This window comes from Phyllostomus hastatus, unplaced genomic scaffold (genome assembly GCF_019186645.2).
Source record: "Phyllostomus hastatus isolate PE091 unplaced genomic scaffold, TTU_PhHast_1.1 phas_scaffold_501, whole genome shotgun sequence".
In the NCBI taxonomy this organism is placed as follows: Eukaryota; Metazoa; Chordata; class Mammalia; order Chiroptera; family Phyllostomidae; genus Phyllostomus; species Phyllostomus hastatus.
This window is the reverse complement of record NW_025334033.1, coordinates 20,348,849-20,357,903: the sequence shown is the minus strand read 5'-3', so window position 1 is coordinate 20,357,903 and position 9,055 is coordinate 20,348,849. Positions and strand designations below refer to the sequence as shown.

General features: G+C 39.1%; 1 pseudogene; it reads left to right on the top strand.

The window, feature by feature from the left end:
* Positions 1–844: 844 nt before the first annotated feature.
* LOC123808951 lies at positions 845–1,247 on the top strand (annotated as a pseudogene).
* The last annotated feature ends 7,808 nt before the right edge of the window (positions 1,248–9,055 follow it).

The following is a 9,055-nucleotide window of genomic DNA, read 5'->3' as shown; positions in this document are numbered from 1 at the left end:
TGCTCTACTCAGTCATTTTGAATGCAATGGCTGTACAGTACACATGCTCACTCAACAGTGTCTACTGGGCCTACTGACTAATACAGTGAAGTCGTCATTGTTCACACATGCACATTCCAGTCCACCCTCCTTAACTGCCAGGTTATACTGATATTACACTAACCATTCTTGCTATATTAACAATGGTTGGACTTTTTCTGGACAGACCTTGTACATGATAGAAAGATATCACATATGTGAAAGATTCAAAGACAAGAGAGAAAATGAAGTATATATAAAATTGTAAACTAAGGGTCTCTTTGGGGCTTCAGCAGGGAGGAAGGTTGTGTCAGAACAATAAGCAGAGCAGATGTTCAGTAATTGCAAGTTTTCCCTGCCCTATAGATAGCTCAAAAAGTGTTGTTTCTGACAATCTCTTATTACTGGCATAGCCTCTAATTCAAACTCTATGTAGTTGAGTGGGGACAGAGTTTTCTCTTGAGCCCTCAGGGTCTTTGTTGCCTTTAACTCGAAACAACTGGCATACCACAGAGCATATCTCAGGGTGACTGGTTCTAAACCCCTACAGTAGTTACCCCTCTCACCACAGCTTTAAATTTTTCATGTTTTAAAATTATGAGAATCAAAATATTTTTTGACATTGTTACTTAAGGATAACTTTTCAACTGGTACTCTACCTGTGTGCTATAACCAATGAGAAATGATTTATAACTTCTTTTCCATATCTCTCTTTGATAAAACCAAAACCATAACTCCTATAGCCCTTCACCCACGGACAACTGGATTTCCACTATAAGAACTTAATGCCCAGCCGCCCGCTTTCCCTGTAGCCAACGTCTCCGCTATGGCCGACGTGGAAGACAGTGAGGAGCCCTGCGCCCAGTCCTCTCACTCTGGGAGCGCAGGTTCCAAGTCAGGAGGCGGCGAGGAGCCCTGCGCCCAGTCCTCTCACTCTGGGAGCTCAGGTTCCAAGTCGGGAGGCAGCGAGGAGCCTTGTGCCCAGTCCTCTTACTCTGGGAGCGCAGGCTCCAAGGCAGGAGAGGACAAAATGTTCTCTCTCAAGAAGTGGAACGCGGTGGCCTTGTGGAGCTGGGATGTGGAGTGCGATACATGCGCCGTCTGCAGGGTCCGGGTGATAGATGCCTGTCTTAGATGTCAAGCTGAAAAGAAACAAGAGGACTGTGTTGTGGTCTGGGGAGAATGTAATCATTCCTTCCACAACTGCTGCATGTCCCTGTGGGTGAAACAGAACAGTTTCTGCCCTCTCTGTCATCAAGACTGGGTAGTCAAACGAATCGGCAAATGAGAGTGGTGGAAGGCCTTCCAAGTGCAGTTGACCAGAGCCCTGGGGGGGGGGGGGTGGTCCCCTTATCAAGTGCCCTGCAAAGGCGAGGACACTCTGGGGGCTGATTCTTCCAACAGAAGGCGATGGATCTTTGGTCTCTGAGGACTCAACAGAGGCATGAGTTAGCATTTTGTCTGTTTTATTTTCAGAAAGTCTCTACAATTAAGAATTTATTAAAGATGGTTTTTCCTGTCTCTGTGGTGTGTCACACTGCTTTGAAGTGCTATAAAGGAGAGAACTACAAATTGAATGATCTTTATAATTTACTTATTGATATCCAGGGGGTGTGGAAGCGGTTCCCTTCAGAAGAGAACTTTTTGCATGCTTGTGCTTGATCAGTTAAAAAAAGAGACAATTTCAGGGGGGAATGGGTAGGGTTTACAGGAACAAATTTAAAGGACACATGGACAAAAACTAGGGGTTGGGGGTTAATGGAAGGGAAGTAGGGAGGGTTGGGTGGGTGGGCTGAAATGGGAGTAAAAGGGAGAAAACTACTTGAACAATGATTAAAAGAAAAAAAGACAATGTTACAGTAACAAAGTACAGTTTACCGCCCCCCCCCAAAGAACTTAATGCCTTTATTTTAAAGCTTTGTTCTATTTGAAAATGTAGCCCTCACAGAGCTTAAAACTAATATGACATATTTATTCTTCAGAGTGAGGGATGTAATTTATACTGGTGGCTACACAATGCCAGGAAAAAAGGGTCAGAAAAGAGAAGCCAGAAAAAAAATGAGAAATGTGGCCAATTTCACAGCTTTGCCAAGAGCTGGTTATATTGCCTACAGTGTAGATTCTGGCTCTAAGGCCCTGAAGGCTCATTCTATTTTATTTATTTTAGGAAGGACATTTAAGGGCATACAGGAAGTGGAAAGGGAGGGAATGCTTAGGATAGGACAAGGAAAGGAGTTTTCTATCAGGAGTTTGGCCTTTTTGGGGGGAGTCAGTTAGGGAAGAAAACTAACATTGGGCTAATAACAAATAACACCATCAATAACAAATAGTAATTACTATAACTTATAGTAATTTATGTGCCAGGCACTGTGCTTCCCTACAACGAAGTTCAATTGTTTAAAATAAATAGGTTTCTCTGCAGTGCTGGAGAGTGAGTTTAAATGATATGCCTCCTACATTTATATCTCCTCTGCCTTACTGTTTTTCCTCTTAAAAGTTTATTTAAACTTGCTATATTGTGTGAGTCTTTGTAAACTGCCTTAAACCCTTCTTCTGGGTGGGGGTAAGACAAGATATAAATAAACCACCTATATACAAACTAGGGAAGCTACAGTTGGGGATATTTCAGCCACTTGCTATTCTTTCTAATTCCTTTCACTGGCTCTGACCAGAGGTTGCCATGTAGTTAGTTAGGAAGTGGTCTTTCAGTGTGGCCTCCAGGCCAGATTCCTCACTCACACCCATATCCTGAATCACCAGCTGCTATTCTCATGTGAAATGTTCCTTTGGTTATTTTTCATGATTTCTTGATCTCTACTGTCTTTGACTTTAATATCCTATAATTGATTTTCTGAGGCTCTGATAGTGTACTATTGATCCTTTGTGGGCAAGATCTTCTCAATAGTCTTAGGTATTCACTGATCCTAAGATACCTAGGAAGATGGGGATAAAGGGTCAAATGAAAACTGAGTCAAGAATATCTTCTTTTTAACTCTCTACTCTTTTGCAAGAATTCTTATTAGAGTCAACTCCCTGACTTCATCTTTATACTCATCAGTTTTTACAAATTTATAAAATATACACCAAATTTCCATTTGCTTGCATTTTCAGATAGTCAGTGGAAGAGGGCAGTGAAGCACTGAGAAGCAATAGAATTCTTCATGGGATGTGAAAAGTTAGTTACATAGAAATGATCAAGGAAAGTCTCTGCACTTTTAGATAAGTGAACTGACCACTTTGGCATATGATGGGGCCTCAAAGTTCTATGAGGGGCAGGAAACCTGGGATGACCTTGGCCCTGAGTTTTTGCCTTTGCTTTAAGTCATCGCAGTATGTAGTCTTAGGTGGGCCATGTCCTCTTTTGTGAGATCACCAGAGGTAGCCTCTTGGAGTTGTTCTGAAGTCATAAAATTGGTGATAAAGTTTATAATGTGTTTTCCAGCAAACATAACTTCTGCACGAGTGCAGAACATCGTTATTGTGACTCAAGGTACTTGGTAGCACACATGACTGCTCACAAATGCAACCTAAAAATACTCCAGTATGGGGGATGTAACTTTGTAGGTGTCTGTGACAATAAATGCAGAAACAGAAATAAAACTGGAGGTACAGGGTGTTGCTTAGCAATACAAATGAAAATGGGATGAAAATAGAGTTCTTCAGCAGAGAAAAACTTGTTTACTAGAAATAAAGACACAGTGGGGGCTGATTTCTCAATTTTATCTGCAGTCATGTGTATGATATTGGTTCCCTGGAGTTCTGGGTTTATCACTGACACTAGCAAAACCAGAAGAAATCTTTCATCCTTTTATTTTTTTTCTGAGCGAGATACGTATGTGTGGATGGAGTTGGCTATAGGTGATTTGGAAATTTTAGGAGGTTGTTTCCTTTCTTAATGGATGTTTTCATCTAGGGAAGAAGAACAGAGCCAAAATAAATAACACACAAAATTAATGAGATGCGGACTCTTCAGTGACATGAGTGAACACATAAAGAAAATTGAAGTTATAAAAATCTTTATGCTGGTTACATGATCATGTTAATGTTTGTCTCATCATAATTTCACATGCTAAACATTATCTTGCCAGTTTTGCAGATGAGGATACTGAGGCTGAGAGAAACTAATTGGCTTTCCAGCGTTACAAGCTTAGTGGGGGCAGAACCAGGATTCTGATTTATTTATACAAAGCTTTGGCTTTTTGCACTTGACCAAATCACCTCAAGAGGAGTTTTCTGGGCACTGTATTCTGGGGTGCACTGGGAAAGCTTCCTGGAGAAAGTTGTTCTTCAATTGGTTCTTAAAGGACTGCAGAGAAGAGGGAGGGGGCAAAGTTTTTAGACAAAAATTGTGTTTAATGTTCAATCACTTTCTTATTGTCATTAAGGTTTTCAAAAACCACTTAAGTTATAAGCACCTTGGATGTAATGATCTCATCTCAAAATTTTCAGTGTTTACCAAGTGTTCTCCTAGTAGATGCTTGATTTATATTTGTTGACAGAACTTGAGCTGCCATCCAGAATTTTAGGTGAAGGCTGAACACGAATTTGCAGTGATCAATCCTATAGTCAGGAAATGAGTTTGACATAGAGTAAAAGTGGTAGGAATAGCCTTTCATGATCCAGAATGATATGATGTTACAGTGGTAAAAAGGCACATGTCAAAAGTCAGAAGAAAATATTCAAGGGAGAATGAGAGATTCCACTGTGGAAGGTCACTCCTTTGACACTGAAGACAGTATCATCTACAAGTCGTGAGTAAAGTTGTTATTCCCCGGAAACTTGCTCAGGACTCTAACTTTCTATATGGTTTAGAGATGGGTTTATTAGAAAATTTGTTCAGTCTTTCAACTAATAAGTAACACCTGAGTGTCAGCCACTATAGCTATAGAAAAGAGTAAAACATATAGTACACTTCTCAACATACATGTCTTATAAACAACTGGGTGTTGATAGTGTCAGGTGTGCAGTGCAGGATTGGAAGTATGTAGGACATAAAATTAGTTCAGATGTTTCCAGAAGATCCATAGACTATTTTGGTGTTGGGCTGAGAGTCTTTGGGATTTTGTGATTGATAATTTTCCTTCTCTTTGGAAAATTTAAACTATAGTTCCTGAAATGTGGATGACAATGTTCTAAACACTCCATGTCAAGAGAAAATGTGTATTTGTTACTCTAAGTGTAAGGAACTAAAAAGGATGTTGTGTTCTGACATATGCTTAAATGATTATCTCTCTGCTTACAAGTTATGCATGCTTGCCATATTAACATTTTTTCTTATAGAAAACAAGAAAAATACCTCTTAGAGCCTTGCATGAGAAAAAAATCTTACAATTAGATGTCATCTTTATAGATAACTTCTACTCTGGGATAAATAATGAGAATAGATCAGAATGCCTATCCCTTTTGCAATAGACTTTTAGTCAAACCCTTAAATGTTGGCCTTGGGGAAATCTTTCTTGTTTCTGTTCTTGCCAGCTATCCAAAACTGCTTGGACTTTAAAAAAAATGTTATTTATTTTTAGAGAGAAGGGAAGGGAAGGGATGAAGAAAGGGAGAGAAACATTGATTGGGTGCCTCTCACATGCTCCCAGCCAGGGATGTGGCCTGCAACCCAGGCATGTGCCCTACAACCCAGGCATGTGCCCTGACTGGGACTTGAACCAGTGATCCTTTGGTTCTCAGGCCTATATTCAATCCACTGAGCTACACCAGCCAGGGAATTTTGTTGTAGTTCTTGAACTAATACAATTTTATGTTCTTAATCTCAATAAAATAAGAAGGGGGGAAAACACCAGAGAGGAGAGGTGGGACCAAAATGAATGGCTACTGGTAAGCACTAAATATCAATTTAGTTTGGAAAACAAAATAAAGTCCTCAGAAAATGGGTCCTCGTTCCTGGTAGCAGATGGCAACGAATGTCCCAGATTCACATCTTTCTCAAAACCTTTCAATTGGTGAGTTTTTACATTGCAAGATGTGTATTTTTATTTCTAACCTCCCACAAAAGTACTTTTCTCATTAGTTCATCATCATCTCTCCATTATTCACCCTCTATAAATGTTTATTTTCACATCTGTGAATTACAAGAGTTTCAAACTTCACTCATCTCTGTGTCTCTTTGGATTTTATACCCAGCTCTTTACCTAGAGATCTTTAGCCTCATCTGCAACTTTCATGCAGGTTAGTGTGTCCTGATTGTTTTGGTGATACGTGAATTCTGGTAACTCTAAGAACTGGTTTGAAAGAATGTCAGTTTTCCTTTAAGTTCATTATTGGTGTCTGAACTGTTCCAAATAGTTAATTTCCTTTGGATAACCTTTTACTTTCTTAGAATCACCATACACCTTATTAATGGAACTTTGGAAAAAATTTAATGTTTCTTTTCCTGAAGTGAGATGCAGCCTGAGGAAGACTACAAGAGAAGGGCCAGACTTCAAAGATGAACTTGATCCCTCATGCCACTGGAAGGTCTGAAAAAGCAGCAAGAAATCTCTCTTCTAGGAGTGCTTTAATCTTCTTGCCCATTGCTGAGATTGGTGATGTTTTGATACCTTAAATTTCTGGAACCACTTGCATCTCTCACAGTCTGTTTTCAATCATCATTGTTATTCAGCACTGAGAGAAGGCAAAGTCAAGGATCTGCATAATCTCTCTGCTTTGTTTGGGCTCTTCTCCTGGTGTTGCCATAACAGATACAAAGCTAATGAAGCTCTGAAACTTCATTTTTTTGGTTTGGTTTGCTTTGCTTTTTTAATTTTTTAAAAATGTTTACTAGTGATGGGTCAAGAGCACTAGTCACAAATGACTTTTAGAGCTTCCGTGTAGAATCCAAACTGTCCCAGTCATTTGTCTTTTGATCATTCTGTAAGAATACAGAAGATTCATCCTGCTGGAGTTTTTTTCCCCGTGGTATCAACAGAAATCTTTGTGGAAATTCACATTTAAATTTTTACATTAGGTTTAGAAATATATTGCTTTTTAGAAATATATAAAGTTTTTCTTTACCTGGAAGCATTATGCTTATTTTCTAGTTCATGAGAAATAGATGTTTTCTTTCATCATCCTGACATAAGTGGTCACTCTTTGAATCACCCCTTTATCAAGTAAGATGCTGGTGTCTGCCCTGTTTTAGTGAAAACAATGCTGGTCATGTCCTTCTTGTTTCAGTGGCTTTTCAGAGTGGCAGGTTTCTCTAAGGGGTCAATTGCCAGGGGTTTATCCTGGGATGGATAATGATTAATCTGTACCTCGTTTGTGTCATATAACACTCTGAGGACTAGTGTTCAGGATAATTTACTCATTTTTCAAGTCAGTCTTTAGTAAATCCCTTGAAATAATGGAATTCAGTTTGGAGACACTGTTTTAAGTATTACTTTTGGAGGCTACAACAGCAAAATTTTTCTTAAGGACAAAGCTTTGGCATTGAATCCTTCCTTTGACCTTAGGATTCTTCCTACAAAAGACCTTTCTGTGTCCTTGAGTGCAGTATTGCTTTTGTGAGTTTTGCCTGCTTTGGTCTTAACACTTGACTATCCATGGCAATATTCCTTAAAAAATTAAAGCACTTGTTTTTTTTTTTTTCTCATAAAGTCCATATTTCAGGGTGGCTGCTTCACAAATACAGCAAACCAGAGCTTACACATCAGACTGATGATAATATACATTATTTGGGGGAAGTTTCATAAATGATTTCTGCTTAGATTTTCCAGTTTGGAAGATGGCACTGCAGCTGTCTCCCTGTGATGTTGAAGGGCTTCTAGGTCAGCCTGATGCCAACCTAAACACCCTAGAACTGCGGGCTTCCAGAGACCCACATAGATCAATGTCCTGGTTTGGCAGCCACTCTTGTCAAGCTTCAGGTTGCTTGGGGACATCTGGCTTGAAGATGAGCAGATCAGCTCTACATAGCAGCTTTTTACAGGAATCTTTCTTCTTGCACACTAATACAGAACAGCAAGCAGGATAGTAGTTTGGAAGCCAGTGTTCTAGTAGTTTGAATGATCTGTGTTCTGACAGCTTCAGTAAATTGTGCAATCTCTCTAGGCCTCAGCGTAGTTCTTTTAATGAAAGAGTTGTGCTCTATTATTATTTATGGCTGTGAAATTCTGTGAATCTATCATGCCTTTGATATAACATGGAACTGAAGGAATTTGAAGTTGCTTCTGCTCCATTACTTGAATTTTGAAAAAAAGTCCTACCCTTTAGCAAGTTACTAGAGGCTCATTATAGATTTTCACATTGACTGGTTAGTTCAAACTGACCTATAGAGGTCTTGCTTTCACCAAAGCATTTAAGGAGAGTCTGATGAGAAAGGGATACATAATATGCCTTTTGAAGTGTCAAGAGGTAAGCAAGGTGAGTGATATTTTAGATAAAGAATGCACAAAGGATGAGACAGAACAAAGGATTAGTACTGATTCTACTGAAAAGTCTTTTCAGATATAATGTAAGAAACGGTTTTAAAAGTAACTGAATCTTGCCTTTGGGACCTAAAGGAATACCTCTCTCAAGTAATAAGTTGTCAAGACCTGAATTGTCTTATAGACAATGATACCAAAGCTGCCAATTTCTAAAGAAGTCAGAATTTTTTCAGTCCCTGATCTATGTTCCAAAGGTGTCAAAACAATGCTGATTAAGGTCTCTGTCTTAAAGTTGGGTTTTAGGTAGAGAGCACGGGCCTGTGAAAATACATGCTGATGTAACAAATATAGGGTTACCTGTGTGGGGGGAAGGACTGGACTAGGGAAGAAGAGAGTCACTTGTCAATCCATTTCCTCCTCTCATCATTCTACAACAAAACATCTGATATAACAGAACACTGAGCATGGAGCCCAAAAGCGGGTTTATGAGTACAGGGCAGTGCTGATTAGAAGAAAATATGTATCTATTGTGCTGTAAGATCAACATAATTTAGATTTAGGTTTAGAAAGTGATCCAACTTTGAGTAACTTAATAATTATTTCATAACCCCTAGGAGGATTTTATTGTTATTATCCCCATTTTATTGTTATTATCTCCATTTTGCAGATGAGGAAAC